The 26,657-nt window shown below is 34.3% G+C and overlaps 1 protein-coding gene across 1 annotated transcript in view; it reads left to right on the top strand.

Moving 5' to 3' along the window:
- The window catches only part of CDK15 (cyclin dependent kinase 15), a 136,347-nt gene extending 110,994 nt beyond the window's left edge, over window positions 1-25,353 (top strand). The window contains exon 14 of the mRNA XM_051983770.1: window positions 24,701-25,353. The gene's annotated coding sequence lies outside the window, so the exon portion shown is untranslated. The remainder of the gene's footprint in view (window positions 1-24,700) is intronic.
- The last annotated feature ends 1,304 nt before the right edge of the window (window positions 25,354-26,657 follow it).

Below are 26,657 nucleotides of genomic sequence, written 5' to 3'. Positions count from 1 at the left end.
CTAATAAGATCTCTGATAGTAAGAAGATGGGATTCTTTTAATCCTATGGGGGGAAAAAACCTTGAAGATCTCAGTATTTCAGGATATTAGATAGATATGTAGCTGTCATCCATGTTTAACATTTTGTAAAAGTTAAATATTTTGTTATCAACAAAGTCCAGCAACAAGAGATAGAAAGATAAATCCCATTTAAAATACTGTAGATAATATAAAACATTTGGGAGTCTACCTGTCAAAACAAACTGAGGAATTAGATGTACACAATTACAAAACATTTTCCATACAAATAAAGTTATATCTAAAGAACTGGAAGAATAGCAAGTGCTCATAGATAGGCCAAACTAATATAATAAAAATGATAATTCTACCTAAATTAATCTACTTATTCAATATTATACCAATTACACTGCCAAGATATTACTTTATAGAGCTAGAAAAAAAATAAAATTCATCTGGAAGAATAAAAGGTCAAGAATTTCAGGGAAATTGATGAAAAAATGCAAACAAAAGTGGCTTACCTGTACCAGACCTAAAACTATATTATAAAGAGGTGGTCATCAAAACCATTTACCACTGGTTAAGAAATAGAGTAGCAGATTAATGGAATAGGTTAGGTTCACAAGACACAATAGTCAATGACTACAGTAATCTAGTAGATAAGCCCCCAAACTCCAAATTCTATGATAAGAACTCACTATTTGAGAAAAATTGCTAAAAAAAAAAAAAAAAAAAACTGGGAAATAGAATGACAGAAACTAGGCACTGACCAGCATCTAACACTCTATACCAAGATAAAGTCAAAATGAGTTCTTCATTTGGATATAAAAGGTGATACTAAAAGCAAATTAGGAGAACAAGGGATAGCCTATCTCTCAAACCTATGGAGAAGAGAGAAATTTATAGTCAAAGAAGGACTAGAGAATATTATGTAATACAAAATGAATAATTTTTATTTTATTAAATTAAAAAAAGGTTTTTGCACAAACAAATCCAATGCAGCCAAGATTAGAAGAGAATCAGAAAGCTGGGAAAAATTTTTACATCCAATGTTTCTGATAAAGACCTAGTTTCTAGAATATATAGAGAATTGACTCATTTGTAAGAATACAAGCTATCCTCCAATTGATAAATGGTCAAAGGATATGAATAGACGGTTTTCAGATGAAGAAATTAAAATAATTTCTAGTCATATAAAATGTTCTAAATCACTATTGATTAGAGAAATGCAAATTGAGACAACTCTGAGCTACTATTTCATACCTCTCAGATTGACCAAGAGGACAGGAAAAGATAATGATAAATTGTTGGAAGGGATGTGGGAAAACTGGAACACTAATGCATTGTTGGTGGAGTTGTGAACTGATCCAACAATTCTGGAGAGAAATTTGGAACTATGCCTAAAGGACTACAAAAACTGTGCATACTCTTTGATCCATCAGAGTCTCTATTGGGTCTGTATCCAAAGAGATCACAAAAAAGAAAAAAATGATCCACATGTGGAAAAATGTTTATAGCAGTCCTTTATATAGTGGCAAGAAACTAGAAACTGATGCTCATCAGTTAGAGAATGGCTAAATAAGTTATGGTATATGAATGTAATGGAATACTATTGTTCTTTAAGACATGATGAACAGGCTGATTTCAGAAGGACCTGAAAAACTTACATAAACTGATGCTAAGAGAAGTGAGTGGAACCAAGAGAATATTATAACAAGAAGTAACAAGAAGAGAACAGTTCAAATAGCAAGATTATCTTATGATCTATTGTAATGGGCTTGACTCCTTTCAACAATGAGGTGATTCAAGGCAATTCCAATAGATTTGTGATAGAAAGTACCATCTACATCCAGAGAGAGACTATGTAGACTTAATGTGGATCAAAGTATAGTATTTTCACCTTTTTTTTTAATGGTGGTGGCATTTATTTGCTTATTTTTTTCTCTTTCTTGTGGCTTTTTCCCCCTCTTTTGATCTGATTTTTTCTTGCATGAGGAATATAGAAATATGTTTAGGAGAATTGCATGTGTTTAACCTATAGTAAATTGCTTGCTGTCTAAAGAGGGGAAAGGGAGGAAGAGAAATATGGAACACAAGGTTTTGCAAAGATGAATGTTGAAGACTATCTTTGCATATATTTGAAAAATAAAATGCTATTATTAAAATTTTAAAACAAGAAAAATACTGCTTAGCAAAAAATGTAATTGGGAAAAGTTTAACAAAATAAATTAAAATACAATATAACATACAAAACACAAAGTTGGATGAAAATAATGCATAGTTACAGAGCCCAATAAATAGATAGAAACTATCATTATATCGATGAAGCTAATATTAAAACTTTATCTTTCTTTGAACTCTCTCTGCAAATTAGAAAAAAAATTAATTCTTAAAATCCTCTGTTGTTAATCACCCATTTTTTCCTTGAACTTTCTTGAAATTCTTGAAATCTCTCTTAAATAAAAGTTTGTTGAGTTGAAATGAAACTAGATTAAGTCTTGCTAAAAATTCTGGGATATATAGGATCTTTAAATATTCAGGAACTGTAGGGGAAACCACAGTCAGAAACCCCTCAAATTTAAATATATAATAATCAAGTATTACTTCCTGACTTTTGTTTAAAGGGAAGATAGAATGCTGTGCCAGCAAAACTAGTTCAAAAGACGATTTGGCTGTCTGACATTTCTTTTAATAAACATATCTCTCCAAATAAAAATATAAATGAAAATTTACACTGTATGTGTATGTATGTGTGTCCCTCAATTTGAATACTCTCAAGGATCTATAATCTCATTAATTTGACTAGCCTTTACTTAAAAGAGCAGTTAGGCAAATTTGTGGTTAAGCCCAAGGGAGACATATGTTTGTCAGAAAAGAGTCCAAATAAAAGAGGAATTATCCATAGATGGTGAATTTTTTCTAATGGTCCCATTTGTAGATAACATGGTGTTGATGGCTTCTAGCGTTGGTATAATAGAACCTTTTCCATGAAATCTAGTCACTCTAGAGACTTGATGGGTATGTTTTAATGAAGATTCTTATTCAGTGCAAGTTGGATTAAATGGTCCCTGAGGTCCTTTCTAAATCTGAGATTCTGTGACATTGAAAGTCAAGCATTCATTACTGTCATGGAGAATGCCCTGAACAAAATGATCTGTGTTATCTTTCAATGACTCTTAATATATGCATACTAAATTCTTTGTTAGAATAGAGACTTTAAAGCAACATTTTGCTCTACAAATAAATTTTCTTTCTTCCTTTTTTAATGAAGTGCATGTTTTGGAGGCAACCATCCTAACTCTCACTTTCAATCTCACTGCCAATTGGTCCAAGAATATAATTACTATATCCCCTCATAGCTCTAAAATGGAAAAAATTGGGGGAACAGGGTGTTTTAATTATGATATTCAAAAAACCCCCACTGTTGTGCTTGCCATTTGATTATCAGTTAATCAGCCATACTTAATTAGCTTTTAGATTTTGATATTTCTTACAATGGTATAGTTTGGTAAAGTTGCTATAAAAACACCCCCACAATCTATAATATATTTTCCCATAAATACATATATAGTTCAGGAGAGAATTAGACTAAAGTTTGAAGAATATATGTAAAAAAAATATAACTCATAACTCACAGCAAAACTCTGGAAAGTCTTTTTGCCTAAATATTCAAGATGTTTTCTATTAAGTATAGTATAGCTTTTTTTGCTGGATTCTTGTTAGAGCTCCCAATGTAGACACTGCTGCAAATTCTGAGGATGATGCTAGGATATCACTGATAAAATATTAGAAGGCTTATTCTTCTCTGGACAAAAGGAGTAAGAAAGAGTGTGGAGAGACCTAGGTTGAAGTCGAGACATTCTCTTTCCCTCCAAGTGATTTCATCTGGGGCAACTCACTACTTTCCCTACTGTCAGACATCCAGGTCTTGGTTCTAATTAGTTTGTTTCCTTGTTTTAAACAAGTTCTATAAGGTATTACCTAGTTCCCCATCTAATCAGACTTCCTGTATAGTGTTCTCAAGGATTTTGCACATAGTCTAAAAAGTCTTTTATTATTCGAGATGTAGTTTCATCTGATAAATGAATTAGGGCTAAATAGGGTAGAGCTAATTTTTGATACCATCCTTATATGTAATCAGCAAACATTAAATATCAGGTTCTGGTATTTGACATATTTTTCTAGCAGTTGTGTGATCTTGAAAATAGGATCTACTATAGACAATTGTATGTAAAAGTTTGCTTCCCTGATATGAGATTTTTTCTCTTCAGTTATTGAAGATCTGTGGGAAAAAAAAGTTTTTCCCAACAAAGTTCTTGCCATTGTCAATGATGCAACATCTAAAATACATATATTTTTATTAGTGCAACAGCTAATAAAGGAAATGCATAATCATCTGCTTTGCTGTTGGATCCTAAGGATAACAGGACCTTTCCCATCTAACTTTCAAATGAAACTACCTCCTTTAAAATATCATCTTGAGAACAGAGACTGTTTTGCATTTCTATTCATATCCCCAGCATACTAATGTGCACATTAGTATATAATTAGTACTTTTTCATTTATTTTTATATTTTACAGAAGCTTAGACCTTGGCAGAGGCCCTCAGATACTATCTGTTATAGCCACTCCCTTTATAGGAATTATTTCCATTATATCTCCCATTAGTAGTCAATCAACTTTTACTATAAGACCAGCAGTGATGGAGATCTCACTGTGTCTTGAGATAGCCTACCCCATTCCACTTAAGAAGTCTGGGGTTTTTTCGTGGATTGTAAGCTCAGTATGAGTCAACAATGTGATTATAGGAGTCAAAGAAATTAATGCTTCACTGAGAGAAGCATATCTAAGAATAAAGCAATGCCAATCCCACTATAGTCTACTCTGTATATTATAGTCAGTTCTGAGTTTCAGTCCTTAGGAAGGACATTTATAAGCAGGATATACAGTATCCCAAGGAAGGCAAATCAAGATGGTGAACGGCCTCAAAGTCATGATATTTGAGGATCAGTGGAAGAAACTGTGGGTGTTTAGTTTAAAGAAGAATTAGGGAAGATATGATAGTTATCTTTAGTTATTTGAAAAGCAAACATCTGGAAGATTAGACTTGTTCCACTTAGTCCTAAAGGGAAATGAATGTAAGTTACAAAGAGAAAAATTTACTATTGGTGTCAGGTAAAGTCTCCTAACCCTACCTAAAAGTGGAAGAGGCTGTTATGAGAAATGACCAGTTCCTTCTTTTATTATTATTTTTTTTAGGTTTGAGTTGGACTAGATAGTCATCGAAGTGCTTCCCTCATTGTGAGGTTCTATGTGATTCTGACATGATGCTCCTAATGATCCCATTAGCTTTCTTGAGCTGTTATGTCACACTCTCAACTTATATTGAATTTGAAGTCTTTTAAAACCTCCAGATTTTTCTCCTCTGAATTGTTATCTCTCTATTCCCATTCCATCCTACATTTGTGAAATTGATTTTTTTAACTTGAATGGAAAACTTGATGCCCTAAGAGATTTCATTTATTGATACTGTTCAGTTTTCTAGATCAGTGATGTCAAATTCAAAGAGAAATAGAAATTGAGGTCACTAACTCATACATAAGGATGCATTTTTATTTAGAAAAACACGTATAGAAATGATCTGTTTTAATTCATTTTTCATGTATTTTGTTAAATATTTCCCAATTTATACTTTAATCCCGTTTTGGTCACACTCAAGAGTTTTGTGAACCCCATGTTATCTGCAGTCTGCTTATTTGACATCTTTATTCTAAACTTTTGATTGTCATCTAGATATTAGCTATTTTTCCCCTAGCTTTATATTGTCTGCAAATTTGACAAGTATGATTTCTATGCCTTCATTCAAACCATTCAGAACAATATTGACTAAGACTGAGGATAGATTACTCTAATACAAGCTTCTTTCCAAATTGACATCATCTCATTAATGGCTGCTCTTTGGGTCCAGTCCACCTGAAATACACTATCACATAATCCCCACATTTCTATCATATCTGCAAAAATAGCCTGAAAGACTTTTCCAAATAATACTTTCCTTAAACCTAAAAATATTATGTCTATAACAGTCCTTTGATCTGTCAGTTTAGTTATGCCGTCAAAAAGGTTAGCATCTAATATGATTTGATTATTTTTAAAATAAAGTTAGGCTAGTTTTTAGTATCACTGTTTCCTTTTCGAGACATTCACAAACCATCCTTTTAATAACTGTTCCAAAACTGCCAGGAATCAAAGACAAGCTCATTGGTCTATAGTTTAAAGATTCTTCCTATTTGAAAAAAAAAAGAGACATAATGATCCTTCTCCATTGCTAAGATGTTTCCCTTCTCTTCAATTTAAAAAATCACTCACAGTGGTTTAGCAATAATTTAATTTAATATCCTAGGCATAGGCTTGCATAAATCATGGGCTAGGTTAGCCTATACCTTAGTGTGGAGATTCAGTTGACTTGATTTCATTGAGAGTATTTATCTTGGATTTACATTTCGGGCTAATCATTTTCTGTCCTTCCAAGCCCGAAGTTCTTTCCCTTAGGAAAGAAAACAGATGTATGAGAATTCAGAGGAATGAGAAGTTTTCAAAAATGAAATTCTGAAGATACAGGCAAAAATTATTCTCATAAGAAAAGACAAAGTTATCTACAGAGACCAATGTGGTTCTAATAAGGATCACATTGATCAATTCAAATTTTTAAAAGATATATGTAAACTATGGAAGTAAGGACAAGTCTATGAGGAGTAATAGAATAATATTAATCAGGCTCGACACATATATTTTAAAGTTTATAAAATGACATAACCAGATCAACTTCCTTATTGTTGACTATAATTGTCATTCCTTCCACCTCAAAACCTCTTCCTACCCCCTATATATCTTTTAAAAAAATCTTTTTTTTTGTATTGTCCTTGGCAAGTCTCAACAGCTTTAGTTTTGGTGCTCCAAACCTTTTTCTCATACAATTGTTATTCATCTGTTGCCTAGCCCTGCTTACTACAATGCAGGACATAAAATCAAGAAGACATAGATTTATATCCTATCTGTGAAACCTATTAGCTGTATGATATTGGCTAAATCACTTAATACATTTGATCTTTTTTCCCTCATCAACAAAATAGACATAATATGTCTAATAGTCTTACAGGGCTGTTGTCAAACTCAAATGAGAAAATGTAAATTTTGTCCTTATAAATATAGTTATTGTGCATACTGGTCTTTTGCTTCTGGTTTCTTTAATTTTAATGGATTTATATAAGTCCTTCCATGTTTCTCTGAATTCCTCATTTTTTATGTCATTTGTGGTATAATAATGTTCAATAGCAATTATATGCCACGATTTGTCCCATCATTCTCTAATCATTGAACACATTTTAAAAAGTTGTTTGCTATTATAAAGGGTTTCTATAAATATTTTGGGACATATGGGATCTTTCTGTCATTGACCTCCTTGGGGTATAAACATTTTAGTGGGATCACTGAGTCAAAGAATATGAAAAATTTGGCATAAAATTGTTTTTATCTCATTTCAGCTGAGGATTATAGCATTCCCTCATCCCCTAGACATATATAAGTGCACAAATACTTTTGTGTGTTATTTATTCCCAAGACACAAATACAAAAACTTTATTCAGAAAAAAATCTTTTTAGCAGCTCTCTTGGCTAAATGTTGGGATAAACTCCCTGTTTGCCACACCTGCTCACTACTTTGATGGCTGAGTAGCTGGGGACTCCTGAGCAAGGCTTAACTTGTTTAGAACAGCCTTCTTACCTTTTTGGTGATAGGGGTGATGCAATCTGCTTTTAATTGGCACCACTTCTTAATGCAGACAGAAACCAATTCACTCTAGGAATCCAATCATCTAATTAGATCTATCCAGTTCATTCTTTTTTGTCATGTATTTCAAATCTGATTTTTCTAGTAGAACTATCAAACTTGTTTTATTATACTACTGATGTTCAAATATTTCCCTGATGCTTGTTTGTCTGTCCTTTTTGCATTTTTTAAACAAGGTCCTTATCCTCAATATACTTGCAGACCATTAGAAAGATGAAAAAATAATGAGTTGCTCATGACTTCACTCGCTTTTTTTTTTTTTTTGCAACAACAACAATAAAAGGTAGTATTGTATAGTAGGAGCATTCTTGGTGTTGGAATCAAGAGCCCTGGGGTTTAATGTCACTTCTGACAATTATTATGTGAACCTAAGCAAGTCATTTTAATTTTGATGGACCCCACTTTCCTCTTCTGTAAAATGGAGATAGTGATACTTTTTTTGGACATTTATTATTATTATTTTAATAATATTTTTCCAAATACATGTGAAGATAGTTTTCAACATTCACCTTTGCAAAACTGTGTGTTCCAAATTTTTCTCCCTCTCTCCCTACTCCCTTTCCCCAAGACAGCAAGCAATCTGTTATAGTTTTAACATATGCAATTCTTCAAAACATAATTCCATATTTGTCATGCTATGAAAGAAAAATCAGATCAAAAGGGAAAAGCACAAGAAAGAGGAAGAAAACAAGCAAACAAATAACAACAACAACAAAAAGATGAAAATACTATTCTTTGATCCATATTCAGTCTCCATAGTTCTTTCTCTGGATGAGAAGGCACTTTCCATAACAAATCTATTGGAATTGTTCTGAATCACTTCATTGCTGAAAAGAGCCAAGTCTATTATAGTTGATCAGATAGTGATACTTTCACTACCTATCCCACAATGTTGTTGTGGAGAAAGTGTTTTATAAACCTCAAAGAGCTAAAGAAGTGTGAAATATTATTAGTAATATTTTCTATGATACTTTTTATGCTTTGGGTATTTTTCCTTCTTTGAGATACCTTAAAAATGGATACTTTGGTGCTTTTAAAATTGTGTTACCCTCCACATTGATTTCTTCTGTGTACTTGGTCAGGTTTGGTTGTTCTCTGACATTGACCTTAAGTGTCATTTTCATTTCCTCATATAATACTAAAGGGAAAAGAGGGAAGGACAGGAGGAGAGGGAAAATTTGTTAAGCACTTATTATATGCTAGGTACAGTATAAGGCACTGAGGATATAAATGAAAGCAGTTGAAATAGTTCCTAGCTTCAAAAAAGATAATACATAAAAGAGATCTGGAAGCAAAGATGTAGAGAGATGTACACATGCATATACATATATATGTGTATATGATTGTATATAAATACATATACATTTATACTTATATTTATCTTATATTTATTTATTTATACATGTCTATACACTTGAGGGTTCATGACTACAGATATTTTGGGAGTACTATAGAAGCCTGGAACAAAGCAAGTTAAAGCCCAAACTAGCCTATCAAAACTCAGATAGGTTCCAGGGTCTAATTTTCCAAAAAGGAATGGAGGTGATGGTCTTTGTGGAGATGGCATAGCTAGAAATGTTTTTGGAGGACCCAGCTGTAATGATTCTCTTATCACTGACAATGAAAATAAAAATGTTAAAATATACTGCAAATTATGTAACTATATTGGGGGCTGAGTTACAATTACAATTTGTTATTTCTTCTGTAGATTATGTGTATACATCTGTGTTTATGAGTATAAACTCATAAATCTCATAGTAGAAGGTGCTTCAGATGCCATAGAATCTCAGCTGGAAAGAACTTTAGATGCCAGTTAGTGCAACTCAGACCTGACTGGGAATCTCCACTACAATTTCTCTTTTTAGATAACTCAATTTTCTCAAGAATGAAATGAATGGAGTAGACGATAATAGGGACAATTTAATTTGTGTAAATCTTCAGGCTAGTTGTTTCCAATCACATCAAGCTCTGTGACCCCACTTGGAGTCTTCCTGACAAAGATACTACCATTTTCTTCTCCAGCTCATTTTACAGATGAGGAAACTGAGGCAAACAAGGTTAAGTGATTTGCCCATGTTCACACAGCTAGTATGTGTCTGAGGCCAGATTTGAACTCTGGTCCTCCTAACTTCAGACCCGGTACTCTCTCTGCACTGTGCTTCCCCAGCTGCCCCTAACGACCAGCTATTGCTAAAAACAAAACAAAACAAAAATAACTTGTATGTATAAGCTAAAAATAAAGTTGACTCTAAGGTGTTAACTTACTGAATGAGCACAGTTTAATATCAAGGAAGGATCCTATGGTTTTCATGGAATAAGAAATTGTGGGAGCTATGAAACTTTGTGTTCTCAAATCATCAGGAACAAATTTGGGCATCAGTCAATCCCAAATCAATAAGTAAAGCACAAAAGTCTGCTCCTTTCTGCCATTCTGAATTTAGATTTGTTTTAGTCTTGACTATTAAGCCAGATAAAAGATATGATTTGGATCCTGTGACAGGTGTTAATCTACTTCAAGCAATGATAAGTAGAATCTCTCAGTTTCCTGCCTCATGTGAGCAGGGAGAAGCCTCTAAATAAACATTTAATACTAAGTCACCACCTCTGTTAGTTACCCTGCAAGCTATGACATCACTAAAAAACGAGGTTTACCCACAGTTCTGAGTCATTGGGAAGCCTGACCCTGAAGCTTCTGTTGCAGAGCCTGAGGGAAACCTCCTTCTCCAAGGATAAGGCAAGACTAGACGAGCCCAAGAGCCAGGGAAGCAAGGAGGTTTGACTTGTCAATCTGGAATAGCCAACACTTATGTAATGCTGTAAGATTTGCAAAGCATCTTACCTGTATGTTATTTCCCTCGATTCTCACAACAATTCTGTGAAGTAGGTGCTGTTATTATCTCCACCTTACAGTTGAGGATTCTGAAATTGAGAGCAATTAAATGACAAGTCCAGGGTCACACAGCTTTAAGAAGAATTTGAACTTAGGTCTCTATCCACTGAACTACCCAGCTGCCTAACTATCTATTTCTAAAGGAGATAGTAGAGAATGTTATGCACAAACCTGTAGGAGACAGGAGGAATCTCTCCAATCCTACACCAGACTATAACAACCTAAGACAGGAGCCTGCCCTGATCTTGGATAAACAGTGTGACATACTGCAGCCTGACCATTACCCAGAGCCCACAGGGGCTGCCTAATTAGAACCTTGGTGAGAAAATCAGAAGTTTTGGAAGTTTGGTTCTTCTGTCCTCTCTGTACACTTTCTCATTTTCCTCCTTTTCATTGTTGTTTTCTCTCTATTTCTTCTCTATTTCCTCGCCACCAGCTGTGCCTTGAGAGAAAGAATGAGGAGCAAGCCAGTAGACTGGGAGGATACGACTTAAACGTGGGAATTGGAAAGCATGATGTTGATTTTTCTGTCACTCAGGAGGGAAGAAAGAAAGGGATTCAGCAATCTCCCTCTGTATAGTGCTCTCCCATTTAGAAGGAAAGAGCAGCATAAGATTAAATAAAGAAAAATCAAAAGGAAAAGAAAATCCTTTGACCCTCTAGAATCCTTTTTTAAATTTTTACACAGGGAAAACCTGTTGTTAACAAGACACTGTTCTCCATTCAATGGGGAAGCCTCTGCATCAACCCCCGGCCTCCAGATAAGAAGCTTCTCTTAAGTGTACACATGTTATTAGAAGTGCTTGATCAGAGTGTCAACTCAGGAGGAGCTAAGAGCATTAAGTGGTTCTGTCTGTCACGCCACCTCTCCTGGAAGCTGACCATAATCTGGCAAAAATGCACTGCCCACTTTAAGGGGTAACTTCCTAGGGCTAGAATCATTTTTCCTACTTAGGATATCCCCACAAAGGCTTCACTAGATTGGTTGTGCAATCATTTGATATTAATCAGAGCCATTTTTACATACATATATATGCATGTATGATATATCTCTATTACATAATGCATATTACATATTACAAATATATGTGTGACTGGAACCACCATCTTCCCTGAGTATTTTCTCCATAACCTACATGCTTAAGTGTACTGTATGTATATGTATTCTCCATTGTTATCTTTCATCATAGGAAGTCCTGGGAGGGAGAGGCCAGGACTTTATGACAATCACAAACAGAGCACTTAATATTTATTATTCCTTCATCTCTTCCCTACCAAAAACGTATATGGATATGAGGAATAGGGGACCAGTCAATAAGCCCAGTCTTGATGAACATTTGCAGCATGTTCTCCTGCCATGCACTTCAGATCATGGAATTGTCTCCAGTCAGCTTACCACATGAAGGAAAGAAGCCTTTCAATTGGCTGCTTGGCCAGAATTGTGATTGCTTACAAAATGTACTGTGATGACTGAGGTCATTTTCTGGCATGTATGAAAATCAGAGACGAGTCATGAGCATTTGAGCCTATCTTTGCTTCTGTCCCTTTGTGCTTGCCCTTTCTTGATCTTCCATGAAAGCACATTAGACTAGGTTTAGATCTCGTGAGCAGGGAAAAGTCAAAAGTTTGAGCCACAATGGGTCTAGGAGCTGGGGTTCCTGCCATATTGGACAGATAGCTAAACCTATTTAGGAGTGAAGTCCTGAGGGATTGTTGGACTCAGTATAGCAAGGATTGAAAGCAACCAAGTAAGAGCTATGACTCATCCATTGTCCAATGGTGAACATGATGGGACAAATTTAGAAAGTGTTTTAAATTTAAAACTACTCTCCCCAGGACTAAGATGTTATAGAGGAGTGTGCCCCTAGATTTTGGGGGAAATGTACTTCTGTTCTTGCTTTATCTTCTCAGCAAATATTCCTTTGTAAAAGCTAATTGATTAAAATTGGATAAAAGAAACAAGGGCACCAGCACTGGAAGATGTCCATGATTTAAAAGAGATATTAAGTGTAACTGGCTATATATATATATATATATATGTATGTATGTATGTATGTATGTATGTATGTATGTATTAGGGAGAAATTTTAGAATGGGGATTGGAGCTGATAACATCAGATAAAATGGAGGGGAGGATAAGTAGGGAGACAGACACAGTGACAGAGAGATCCAGAGCCAGTATCTTGCTCTGGATACTCAGTTAATCAAAGGAAAGTTGGGGTAAGGACATAAGGCTACAAATTCACATTCTTAATCCTCACCTAAGGATGAATTAGTCAAAAGAAATTATAGGCATAGCTCCTTTATTGGGAGCATTGACTGGAAGTCAGAGTTCCACTTCTCCCCTACTCTCAGAGATTTAGAAAAATAAAAGCAACCCAGAGTTAAATGGCACAATTCAGTATATGTACCCCGGAGGAAGGATTCATGGAGAATTGAAAAATATCATGAGTGCCTTTTTGGAACACAAAAAAACCTCATTGAGCAGGACTGCACGAATGGGATGCATTGGTGAAGGGAGGGAGGAAATACATTTTTATGACCTCTCCAAACTCAAAGTTCAAAGCAGAGGTCTACTAGAGAGGGTCAAGAAAGGGATGTTCACAGAGCCACCTGAAAGAACTTTTGTGTATGTGAAGGGTGGAGTTGTAGGATCCATGTGGAAAGCATTGGGAATCTTTAAATAGGTTAACTAGAGTTCTTGTTCACACACACACACACACACACACACACACACACACACACACACACCCTCCACTTGAAACTTAAAATACTGAGCCTACTTGAGAAGGGGATATTGATCAAATTATTGGGTTATCTTCTATTCATTTTGATTGTTCTATTCAAGAGGTTTTTGGTGCACAACAAGTCTAGGCAAAATGTTTCATTGGTGTATGAGAAATCTCTGATTGGATCATCTCCTATCTGGTGTCATTACCCTGCTGGGTAATACTGAATAGTAATCTCCATGGGGCACTGAAAACTGCAATTATTACCCATAGTACAAAGAATTGTGGATTGTGAAAAGAAAAAATAAGGTATCTCTCTCTTTTGATAGGAAAAAAAATTATTGCAATGGCTCTTTAGGACTTCATTCAAACATACTTCCAACTGCTGGAACTCAATATTATATCAGGATAAAAAAAAAACTGGGTTGATTCACTCTTGGAAAAAAACATAAATGTTAAGTTGAATATGTTTTTGTCCAGGGATTATTAACCTTTTAGTATGCCACAGATCCTTCTGGTACACAAGTGAAACCTTTCTCAGAAGAACATATTTAAATATATAATATAAAATAAGATTACAAAATAAACCAATTATGTTGAAATGCAGTTATTGAGATTTTTTTTTAAAGTCCATGGACGCTAGGTTAACAAACCTTGGTCCAAGTTATAGTTTAAGGTTCCTATGCCAAGACACTGAGGTCCTCAGAAGAAATCAAAACAAACCATGAAGTTTTCTTTGAATTGGGTATCATTAAATTGATATCACCTTTTGATGTTCCAGAAAGAGCTAGAGACAATTAAACTCAACTCTTGAACGCAGAATTCTTCTAGACCATGTAAAAGCATGGAGGGAAGGGAGAGTGGGATAAAAATTTGGAACACAAGGCTTTGCAAGGGGGAATGTTGAAAATTATCTTTACATATATTTTGAAAATAAAAGGCTCTTATCAAAATTTAAAAAAAAGAAATGCTAGCTATAACAATAAGGCAAGAAAAATAAATTGAAGGAATAAAAATAGGCAACAAAGAAATAAAATACTCTTTGCAGATGGTATCATGATATACTTTAAAACTTTAATAATCAATAATTGTTAAGACAATTAATTACTTTAGCAAAGTTGCAAGATATGCAATAAACCCATATAAATTATGAACATTTTTATATATTGTCAACAAAATCCAACAGGAAGAGATACAAAGAGAAACTCCATTTAAAATAACTGAAGATAATATAAAATGCCAAGACAAATCCATGGATAATATGAACACAATTACAAAATACTTTTCACACAAATAAAAACAAATCTAAACAATTGTAAAATATTAATTGCTCATGCATAGACTGAGTCAATTAGATAAAAATGAGAATCCTATCTAAATTAATATATTTATTCAGTGCCTTACCAATCAAACTATTAAAATATTATTTTATTGAGTTAGATAACACAATAATGAAATTAATCTGGAAGAACAGAAGGTCAAGAATGTCAAGGGAATCAATGAAGAGAAAGTGAAGGAAGGTGGTTTAGGATCATCAGATTTCAAACTATGTTATAAAATAGTAATCATTAAAACAATCTGATACTGGTTAAGAAATGGACAGTTAGATGGCACTACAATGAATAGAATCTGGGCCTGAAGTTAGAAAGATTCATCCTCCTTACCTAGTTCTGTGACCAAGAACAAGTCACTTAATCCTATTTGCCTCAGTTTCCTTATCTTAAAAATTATCTGAAAAGGAAATAGCAAACCATTTCTATGTCTTTGACAAGAAAACTCCAAATGGAGTCATGTAGAGTTGGACATGACTAAAGTAATTCAACAACAATAACAACAAAACTGGCTAAAAAAATAAAAGTGGTAAATCACTGGAATAAATTAAGTACATGATAGTAATTTAATGTTTGATAAATTTAAAATACAAGCTTTTGGGTTAAGAACTCATCATTTGACAAAAATTGATGGGAAAGCTGGAAAGCAGTTTGAAAGAAATTGATATCATAATTAGAGGAGCAAGGAAAAATTTACTTGTCAGACCTATGAATTAGGGAAGAATTTATGGTCAAATAAGAAACTGAGAAGATTACAGAAAGTAATTACATGAAACAAAAAAAAATGTTTTGCACAAACAAAACCAATGCAACCAAAATTAGAAAGGAAAAGCTGAGAAAACATGTTTTGAGCAAGTTTCTTTGATAAAGGCTTTATTTCTCAAATAAATAGAGAAACGAGTCAAATTTGTACAATTAAGAACTATTTTCCAATTGATAAATAGTCAAAGAGTATGAATAGGCAGTTTTAAAAAAATCAAAATCATCAATAGTTACATGAAAGAATACTCAAAAATGCAATTAAAACAACTCTAAGATACCATGTTGACATGGTATCTATCAGGCTAACTAGTATAAGAGAAAAAGAAAATGACCAGTGCATTGTTGGTGAAGTTATAAACTGGTCTTAGTTCTATATGACAAAGAAATCAAAGAAAAGGGAAAAGGACCTATAGTACAAAGAAATTTATAGCATCTCTTTTTATGGTGGCAAAGAATTGAATACTGAGGACATGCTTATCAATTAGGAAATAGCTATGTTGTGATGGAATACTATCGTGCTAAAAGAAATGATGAACAGAATGAAACAAGATGATTTCAGAACAACCTGGGAAGACTCATATGAACGGATGCAAAGTGAAGTAAGTAGGACCAGAAGAGCATTGTAGAAAGCAATAGCAATATGATAAGAATATATATTGTGAAGATTTAGCTACTCTGATCAAGACAATAGTCCAAGATAATTCCAAAGCAATCCATGATGAAAAATGATATGCACCTCCAGAAAGAAAACTAATCAACTCTGAATACAGAGTGAAGCATTCTCTTTAAAGTTTTTATTTTCTTGTTTCTATTTTCTTTTACAACATGATTAATATGGAAATATAATTTGCATGACATCACATGTACAATTGATATCATATTGCTTGCTTTATCAAGGGGTGGGAAAGAGTAGGAAAGAGAGGGAGAAATTTTTTTAATTTTTAAATTTTTTTTTAATTTTTAAAAATTTTTTAAAAATGAAAGTTGTAGGAATCTAAATGGTGCAGTATATATAGAGCACCAGCCCTGGAGTCAGAAGCACCTGAGTTCAAATCCAGCCTCAAATGTTTAATACTTATTAGCTATGTGACCCTGGGCAAGTCATTTAACTCCAATTGCCTCTCAAAAAATGAATGTTAACAATGTTTTACAAGTAATAGGGAAATAGTGAACAAGATAATAAAAATAGGCATTTTAAAAAGAAAAGAAAAATTGGTGACACACTACTTACTGAATGTAGGCTTGAAGGAATGGTGTAGTAGTTTAACTGAAGTGGTTTGGGCTTCCTGTATTTTTTCTTGTTGTGTTATACCTGCCTGCAGGGTCCCATGTGGTGAATGTGTGTGTGTGTGTGTGTGTGTGTGTGTGTGTGTGTGTGTGTGTATTCATTCCTTAGTTGTCTATGTGAGTCCATGATCCTGTCTAGACACAATATACTATAGTTAAAAGTATATATAACACACATGCAAAAATGTTTGTGGCAATCCTCTTTGTAGTAGTAAGGAACTGGAAACTGAGTGGATGCCCATCAACTAGAGAATGGCTGAATAAGTTTTGGTATATGAATGTTCTGGAATATTATTGTTCTGTAAGAAACGATCAGCAGGATGATTTCAGAGAAACCTGGAGAGACTTACATGAACTGATGCTGAGCGAAGTGAGTAAAACTAAAGTTTACATGGCAACAAAAAGATTACGTGATGATCAACTCTGATGAACTCTTTTCAACAATGAGGTATTCAGGCCAATTCCAATAGACTTGTGATGGAGAGAGCCATCTGCATCCAGAGAGAGAACTGTTGGGATTGAATGCAGATCACAACATAGTATTTTCACCTTTTTTGTTGTAGTATGCATGGGGGGAGGGTTCTCTTTCTAATTTTTTTTCTTTTTGATCTGATTTTTCTTGTGCAGCATGATAAATGTGGAAATAGGTATAGAAGAATTGCACATGTTTAACATGTATTGTATTGCTCACTATCTAGGAAAGGGGTTAGGGGAAGGAAAGGAAAAAATTTGGAACACAAAGTTTTGTAAGGATGAATATTGAAAACTATCTTTGTATATCTTTTGAAAATAAAAAGCTATTTTTTTTTAAAAAAGAGGATATAATCAAGATCTTTGTATTTTCATCCCAAGAACTATATATTGGATTTGTCCAGCTGAACTCAACTCCACTGTCCCTATGAAGTCCCCATGAAGTCCTGGCTTTGGGCATCAGGATCTGTATGACACATGGAGCAAAATTTGTACATGCTGTAAATATAGAAAGTCACTTGTCATATCTTAGCACTAGGTGGCAGATAGTCAAATGTTCTTGGCCAGAACTGACTGTCAGTCAACATCTGTTCACCTTGGACTAGGAGTAGAGAGGAAAAATGGCAAAGAACACCAAGCCAGGAAAAAACCACGAGACTTGGAAGAGAACATTACACTTGAATGACACCCAGAAATGAAAGTAAGGAAATACCAAAACTGGGTCAGGCCAAATGGACAGGCCACCTGGAATGAACCTAAGAAGATAGAAGGGGTCAAAAATGCCAGAATGACCATCTGTGGTGCTGGTCACCCCCCCTTCCATTCCTAAATGTTTAAACTTATTAAGATCCAGGATCCAAATACTTTTATTTATTTTGGTCTTCCTTATATTTGCCTTTTTGGTTGAATAAACATTGAATAATCAAGAAAAAGAACCAAAATTCTCAATTAACTTGGAATTTTTTCCTCCATTCCCTTTTGAGAGAAAGAAGCAAGTTGTAATGAGCTGATATAAGAGATTCTTTTAAACCAAAATCTTGAGGGGGAAGGGTCTTGGGGTCAGCATGCATCTAATCTAATTTCCTACACCATCTACTTCTAGTCCCATTATGGTACAATGAAAATTGAAATTCAAAATAATTCATCATCAATCATGTTCAGTACTCTGATATTTTAATGGGTCAGTGATCCAATTCAATCTAATAAGCATTTATTAAGGTCCTATTATATGCAAGACACTGGAGATATAAAGACTAAAAAAAAAGTTGTCCTTGTCCTTGATCATATCAGTCTTCCATCAATTATCCCTTACTCTTGTTACATGACCAGTCCATTCTCAACCTCCTTCCCAATCATACTTCCTTTATATTTTTTTTCTCCAGGAAAATTCTTCCCTGATTGTTGCAGACTATTCACTTTTACCATTTAACTCTTCTTTGCCCTTTGGATGATACAACTTTAGTTCTTCAAAGACCCTGGTATTCCACTTCTCAAAGCCATATATTATCCCCAGAAGAATATCATTCTTTAAAAGATGGTTCTTAAAACATTTATACCTTTTGAAGCAGCAGTGCCATTATTGGGCATATGCCCTAAGGAGATCAAAGATAGAAAGACCTCATATATACCAAAATACTGAGAGCAACACTTTTTTTGCAGTAACAAAAAAAAAAAACCTGAAAACACAATGGATGTCCATTAACAGCAGAATGGCTAAGCAAATTAAGACACTGAATTTATGGAAATATTACTGCACTGAAAAAAATAATAAATGGCATGGGTTCTATCAATAAAAATTATTTAAAATAATAATAATAATAATAAATATGAAGTATTCAGAGAAGTATGAGAAGGCTTTCCTAACTTGATTCAATGAAGTAAACAGTGAACAGTCTTCATAAGAATTACAGAATGTAATCCAAAGCAATCCTAAAAGGCAGTCAAGTGTTTACTAGTTACAATGACTATCTGAAGAAGAAATGATCATGAAATCTGCTTCCTCTTAGTAGAGAGACAGGGAGACTATGAATGTACAATGAAGTATATATGTTAGATTTATAAGTTATAACTAGAGCAGAACCAAGAGAACATTGTATATAGTAACAGCAATATTATTTTAAGAACAACTTTGAGCAAATAAATTATTTTGACTATTACAAATGCCCAACTTAACTATAAAGGACACACAAGGAAAGATGCCATCTATATCCAGAGAAAGAACTGATAAATAGACATTTATATAAAATAATTTCACATACACACATACATATGTCTAATGGTAGCCATCTCTAGGCTGTGATAGGGAAGGATAAAAAGAAATTTCCATGATAATTGTATTGTATATTTGAAAGAAATAGCAAGTTATACGTAATGAATTTGCAGTTTCATGTGCAATCATCTTTTTTTATTATACTATGTTATAGAAATGCTTCTTTTATTCCATAAATTAAAAATATTTTTAAAAAAGCTATAGTAGCAGTGTTGGTTGGTGAGCTGATCCAGGAAAAAAGTGAAGTTTTTTGCTTAGCTGATCTAATTCACACTAGATGACAGGGTTCATTAATGACACATCTACTTAGTGGATATACTTGTTCCTACATAAAGGATATGAGGCACATACACTTTTTATCTGTTATCTTTGGGAATTTGCTTGAGATGAAGTCCCATGAATGTCATGAAAAACTTGAGGTTCTGAATGGCCCACAGATATTTGAAAAGTGTGAGGTTTTATACAGAGGTAGACAAAGGGATATGATGCCTTTTGGAAATGAATTCATTTTAGAGTAAGCTCAAAGCCAAACCCAAAGGTCAAAAAAATTCCTTTAGAGTTAGGATTTATATTAAAAGTCATCATTAGTCACTAGAACTGTCTTGATCTGTCCATCCCTCCTCCAATGGAAGGCTAAACTGTTATAAAAAGTCCTATAGTAGTTGATTTTGTTTAAGCTTTTTTATTTATTTCAAACAAGGATTCCATTAGAAATGGCATGATAGGAAAATTATTAGGAGAATTGTAATACAAAAATTTTTTTAAAGTTAAAATAAAAAAATAAATCTTGGTTTCAGGAAAAAAAAAAAAAACTTAGGATTTAAAAAAGTACTATGATTCCTAAAGGCAATCTGAGTTCATTCTGTCTCTGAGACCAGATGCATCAATTGATGCAAATTTTTGCTTGGGGCTTCTTAAACATGGTTTCTTCTAATGTTAAACTTTGATATTTGTGGGGTTTGTCCAAGAGGTACTTTTCAATGAGTTGTCTATCCAAGTGCATTGCATACTCTGAACAATAGACAGTGTTCATGCAAATGATCTTCCTATATGGATAGTTAAATTGAACTCTGGATCTCATCTGCAAGGCTCTGCAGTATTGTAAGACTTAAGATAATCAGCACAATGTCATCTCTGAAAGGAACAACTGAAAGATCCTAGCATCTTTAGAGAATCCCTCTTTTATTTGAAGTCTGTTGTGACTATCCTTTCTAACAGTGACAAATTGCTTTACTATAACAACCAGATGGTTGATCATCAAGGTTATTTCTGTTGTTATATTTTTCAATAAATCTTGCATGATTTTGACATCTACATGGGAGATACCAAGAGAGTTTCCAAGATGTTATTTTCCTCAATTGAAAACAAACAAACAAACCACATTTAATTCATAGTCAACATACTGTTAGCACCCCGAGGGTATTTTCTACTACTTTTTGACTAATGAGTAGTTGTAAAGGTGTGTTCAATACCTCTTTAATACTTTTGTCAAAATTCCCATTCTGAAGTATACTCTTGATACCCACTCAGATTACTCTAAAATTTTGTTTTTAGAGATAGAGAGAGTAGACATATGGATTAGTACTTACTGATATTCTCTCAGTTTCGTCTTTAATATAGTATCTAAGATTTCACATAAAGTTCTTTAGTATTCTCCCCTCTTTCAAATACTTTAAGAAATAATCCCTCATTTCCCTCAAAATTATATCACCTCTAGGACAGACCTCTTCCTATATTTGGTACAGTCCATCTGCTTTTCCTATCTTTTTTTTTTCTTTTAGAATCTTTCAAAATTTTCATGTAGCATTTCTGAATGTTAAAATTTAAATGTGGCATGTCCATTATGAAAAGTATTAATTATAAGTGAAACTTTTGTTTATTTTATTTTAATTTTTTATTATTAACTTATTTTAAATTTAGAGTATTTGAAATAAGTATCAGTAATGGAAAAAGCACCAGCCCTGAAGTGAGTGGAACCTGAATTCAAATCTAACCTCAGACATTTAACACTTCCTGGCTGTGTGACCCTGGGCAAATCACTTAACCCCAATTGCCTCAGCAAAAAAAAATAAAATAAAATAGATATCAGATTTTTATTTTGACTTTTCATTTGTTTGTTGTCCTTTCAGTTTCTTGCTCAAATACTCTTAGTATAACTGCAGTTATGTTTCTCATTTGGTAACCCAAAATGAACTAATTTTTTTTAACTGTTTTCAAAAACAATCTTGTACTATCCTCCTTTGTAGAGTTCACAAAAGTTTACATTCTAAACTAGGGTTGCTCTTAATTGCTGTATTTCTTTATTTGATTAGAAGATCAAGTATTTTCAAGTTGAAGTTTCTTGACTTTTATTTTCCTTTTTAGTGCAAATGAAGTGTATCCATTAGATTGCCTTAAGAAAGAATGGTCTGTATTACTATTCATTCTCTTACCCATTTCCTATTCCTTGGCATTACCAGTTTATTTAATCATATCAGATTAGAGTTACCGCAGTTGTACATTATTGCTTTTCATTTGTATTTTCCTGATTGTTTGTTATCAATTAATAACAATTGTCAATAACAACATTATCTTTGCTTTAACAAGTCAGTGGTCTATTAACTTTATTATTAGATCTTTTAAGGAATTTAATATGGTTTATCACATATGCATGGGAAACAGAGTAGAAGAGAATCTTTGATGTACATACAATTGAATATAGGGAACAGAAGAGAATAAGCATTTGTATGGTACCTACTTTGTCAGGCACTGGACTAAGCACTTTACAATTTTTATCTCACTTGATCTTCACAAGTCTGGAAAGTAGATGCTATTATTGGCCCCATTTTAAAGATGAGAAAACAGAGTCAAAGATAAAGTGACTTGCCTAAAGTCACATTGCTAATAAGTGTCTGAGGCTACATTTGAACTCAGGTCTTCCTGACTTCAGGTTAGAACTCTAACCATTCTATCACCTGACTCCTACTAGTCATTAACTAGTTATTAAAATAAATTCAGTTTCTTTTCTTTTTTTTTTTTTGGTGAAGTGATTGAGTGCTAGCCATATTTAGTGCCATCTCATTATATTCTCAAAGAAATCATTCATGAAGTGTAGGTATGAGGTTTCTGTGTCATCTACAAACTTCCGGCCCCTTCTTATTTCTTACTCCTAAGTGATATTTCCCAATATATTTTTTGCTCTTCTCCCCTGAGCCCACCTGTACGCCCTCTTCATTTCTCTCTCTCTATATCCTCTCTCTCAGTGATCTCGTCAGTTCTCATGGGTTCAATTATCTCTATGCACATGGCTTCCAAACTTATATATCCCTATATATTTCTCCCTAGTCTCTCCCCTGAGTTCTAGTACCGTATCACAACTGCCTATTAGACATTTCCAACTGGATGTCCTGAAGGCATTTGAAACTCAACATATCCGAAACAGAATTCATTATCTCTTCCCCAAAAGCTACCCCTCTTACTAGCTTCCTTATTTCTGTCAAAGACACTACTATACTTCCAGTCATCTATATTCACAATCTCAGAATTTCCTTCAACTCTTAATTCCTTCTAAACTCCCATATAGACAATTCGTTGTCAAGTCTCACCAAATCAACCTCCACGTCATCTCTCATCTCCATTCCCTGACCCACCCTAGTTCAAGCCCTAAGCACCTCTTGCATGCACTAAGGCATTAGTTATTAGTCATTGATGTCTCTGCTCCAGTCCCCCCCCCTCTCCAATCCATCCCCAACCCCAACTTCTAGCCAAATTGACATTCTAAAATCACACATCTAACCAATCACACTTCTGCTAAAGAAGTCTCAATGAGTCCCTGTTACCTACAAGACAAAATACACATTGGAGCTGTTTAGTTTAACCACAAGGTCAAAAGTGTTGACATCTCTTTATATAATACAGGTCAGCTCTTATGATTTGTATACTGGAGAATCCCACACATTCGTCTGTGGTCTGCATGGACCATATGGTGGTGGAAGTGCTGAGTATTATTATTCTTTCAAAGAGTCAGCAGCCTTCTACTCTTCAACTCTGCCTTTCTCTAGGATACAATGCTCACTGGTTGTCATAGGATGATGATGACAATGATGATGATGATGATGGTGATGATGGAAAAGAGGAAAAGGAAGAGGAAGAACACATATATGCACCATTGTCCTAAGCATTTTAGAAATATCTCATTTGATCTTTACAATAACTCTGGGAAATAGGAAAATTACACACATTTTAGAGATGAGGAAACTGAGTGTCTTGTTCAGGGTCATCCAGCTAGTTAGTGTTTGGGGCTGGATTTGAAATTAGGCTTTTCTGACTCAAGGTCCAGGGCTTCATTTACTGTACCTCCTAAGTACCTCATATATAGATTTATCCAAACAAAAATTAGCTATTTCTGCCATCTCCCAATCACCTTATCCTTTAACATGATTGTACCTCAGGATGCCTTGGTTATATTATCCAAGTATGACAGATTTGACTATTCCCAGAAAGTAGCAAAAATGCTTGGATACTAAATGCAGCTTTTGTACAGTCAGGAGCTTGATAAGCAAAAAGTTGGTACATAATAAAAGACAAACAGTGCACAATAATTATACATCTCCCCAGTGACTGTAAGCTCATCACTTCACTAGACCCCCCCCCCCAAAAAAAATCCAACAGGTCACAGAGGCATTGCCTTGAACTCAGAAATTCCAGGGAAGAATTTGAATTTGTTTAGTTCTGCATTAAGTATTTAGTTAATTAATTAATACATTTAGTAGCTGCAATTAAAAAAAATAATAAGTGGCAAAGAGAACACAAAATGGATCACTTCCAGATGGAAAGGTCTTTAGAATAAATAGGTTACAACTCTGGGCTTGGGATCCATGGCCCAGAGATAGAAGGACACAAGAGAAAATCAAAACTCCTAGACAGGTAAGGAAGAAACATTCTTGGTTTTGTTTATCTTGTCCCAGCTGGGATTTCTTATCCCATCTTGCTATAGCTTTAGTCAGGGAGGATGAGTGACTCTGATAAAGGAAAATGTTTAGACAGTCATCTCTGACAGCTCTGGCATCTTGTGTAATCTTTCTTGAGCAGAGAAATTTCTGCTGTCTTACCATCTCCTGTGATTACTCCCTAAAGGCAGCTGGATGGTCCATTGGGTAGAGCTGGACCCCGAGTCAGAAGATCTGAATTAAAATCTGACCCCAGACACTCAGGAGCCGTGGGATCCTGGGCAACACCAACTGAGACCCCTCCAGAATATTTGCCAAGAAAACGCCATATGAAGTCACAAAGAGTCAGACAAAACTGGGCTGAACAGCAGCATCAAGTGACCACTCTCTATCTAAGCAAGAGCGGGAGGAGCAGCTAGATCTATAGTCCATCAATATTTATAGCTTTTAACAATCTGGCTCCAGCTCACCTCTCCAGATTCACTGCACATCATCAGCTTTCATGAATTTTTAAGGTCTAAGAAGACTGGCCTACTTCCCATTCCCTTCGCTTCACCTTCCACTTCCATATCTTTGACCAGATTGTCCTTGTTATGCCTGGAATGTCTCCCCACTCCCCCACCTCCACTGCTGATCATTCCTAACATCCTTCAAAGCTCATCTCAATCACTGTGTCATACACAAAGCATTTTCTGATCCCCCACAGTTGTTATAAGACCCTCCTATCACCCATATTACAAAATATACACAGAGTATATGAAAAGGGACTTAAAAATTCTGATCTTTGTAAGTCTAGCATCTAGCTCATAGCAAAGTTTTAATAAACAGTTCATGATTGCACCAATTTAACCTATATCAGATTGCTTGCTATCTGAGGGGGATAAGGGGAAAGGGAGAAAAATTTGGGACACAGTTTTGCAAAGGTAAATGTTAAAAACTAGCTTTACACATATTTGGAAAAATAAAATATTATTAAAAAATAAAAGCAATAAATACATGAATATGTATGAATAAACAAAGCCAGTGAGTATATTAAAGTATATGTTTATTTAATTTCTAAGTGATTTCTTCATTGATTTTTCTCTGGCTTAGGCATTTTCAAGGGGTCTGTGAACCTGGATGAGAAAAAAAATACATTTTTATTTCAATATAATTGATTTCCTTTGCAATCCTATATATTTTATTTTATGCATCTAAAAGCATTACTTTGAGAAGGGATCCATAGATTTTACTAGATTGCCAAAGATATCCCTGGCATGTTGTCCAAAACTGATAGGATGAATGTATTAATGGTATTTTTCCTTTTCTAAATATTATATTGCTATTAGATTTGTATATATTATTTATTTATGTTGGCTTAGATTTAAAAATCCTAACCAAAGAAAATCTTTGCTTATTTCCATAAATTTGATAGATCTTTTCAAGTTCCATTACCTCTCAGATTTATTTAGTTTACCACATGGAGGGTAATTTTGTCAAAGTATGACCTGTAATCATTCTGTTCTTGTTTCCTCAGTGAGCATATGGAGTTTTGGGGTTTTTTTTTGGATCTTCTATACTCTTCTTTAACAGGTATTAAATTTGATTTTTATGAGAACCCTGGGAGATAGGCATTATTAATATTCCTATTTTACAGATGAAAAGACTAAGACAAACAAAAGTTAAGTGATGACTTTCCCAAGGTCACCCAGCTAGTTAGTATCTGAGACTGAATTTGAAAGCTACAGTTATTTTCATGGTGTTCTTTTTTGCAAATACTCATCCTGAATACTACAAGTGAGATCACCTAAAGTCCTAAGAAATGACATTCCTTATTGCCATTGGATTTGCCTTGAAACAAGCTCTTTTATTTGCCTATCCAAGGAGGGCTCGCTGAGTCCTTTTCAGAGTTGCTCATCCGTATTTGGTGTCCACCTTCATACAGCTCTCACCTGTGGCTCTAAGTAGTGGGTGTAATGGCCAAACTCACACCCCAATAAAGCTCTCTCAGAAGACAGGTTGAGGGTCACTGACAGGCCTTAGACCCATGTGAATTGTCTACTCCAATTATGTGAAGATCTCCCCTCGCTGAATGGGTAGATCAGAACAATTTGCTCCAATGGCCGTGAAATCAGCCAAAGCAGTCCCTGAGGAATACTTATAGC

Source organism: Antechinus flavipes, chromosome 3 (assembly GCF_016432865.1).
Source record: "Antechinus flavipes isolate AdamAnt ecotype Samford, QLD, Australia chromosome 3, AdamAnt_v2, whole genome shotgun sequence".
NCBI classification, from domain to species: domain Eukaryota; kingdom Metazoa; phylum Chordata; class Mammalia; order Dasyuromorphia; family Dasyuridae; genus Antechinus; species Antechinus flavipes.
This window is presented reverse-complemented; position numbering and strand designations above follow the sequence as displayed.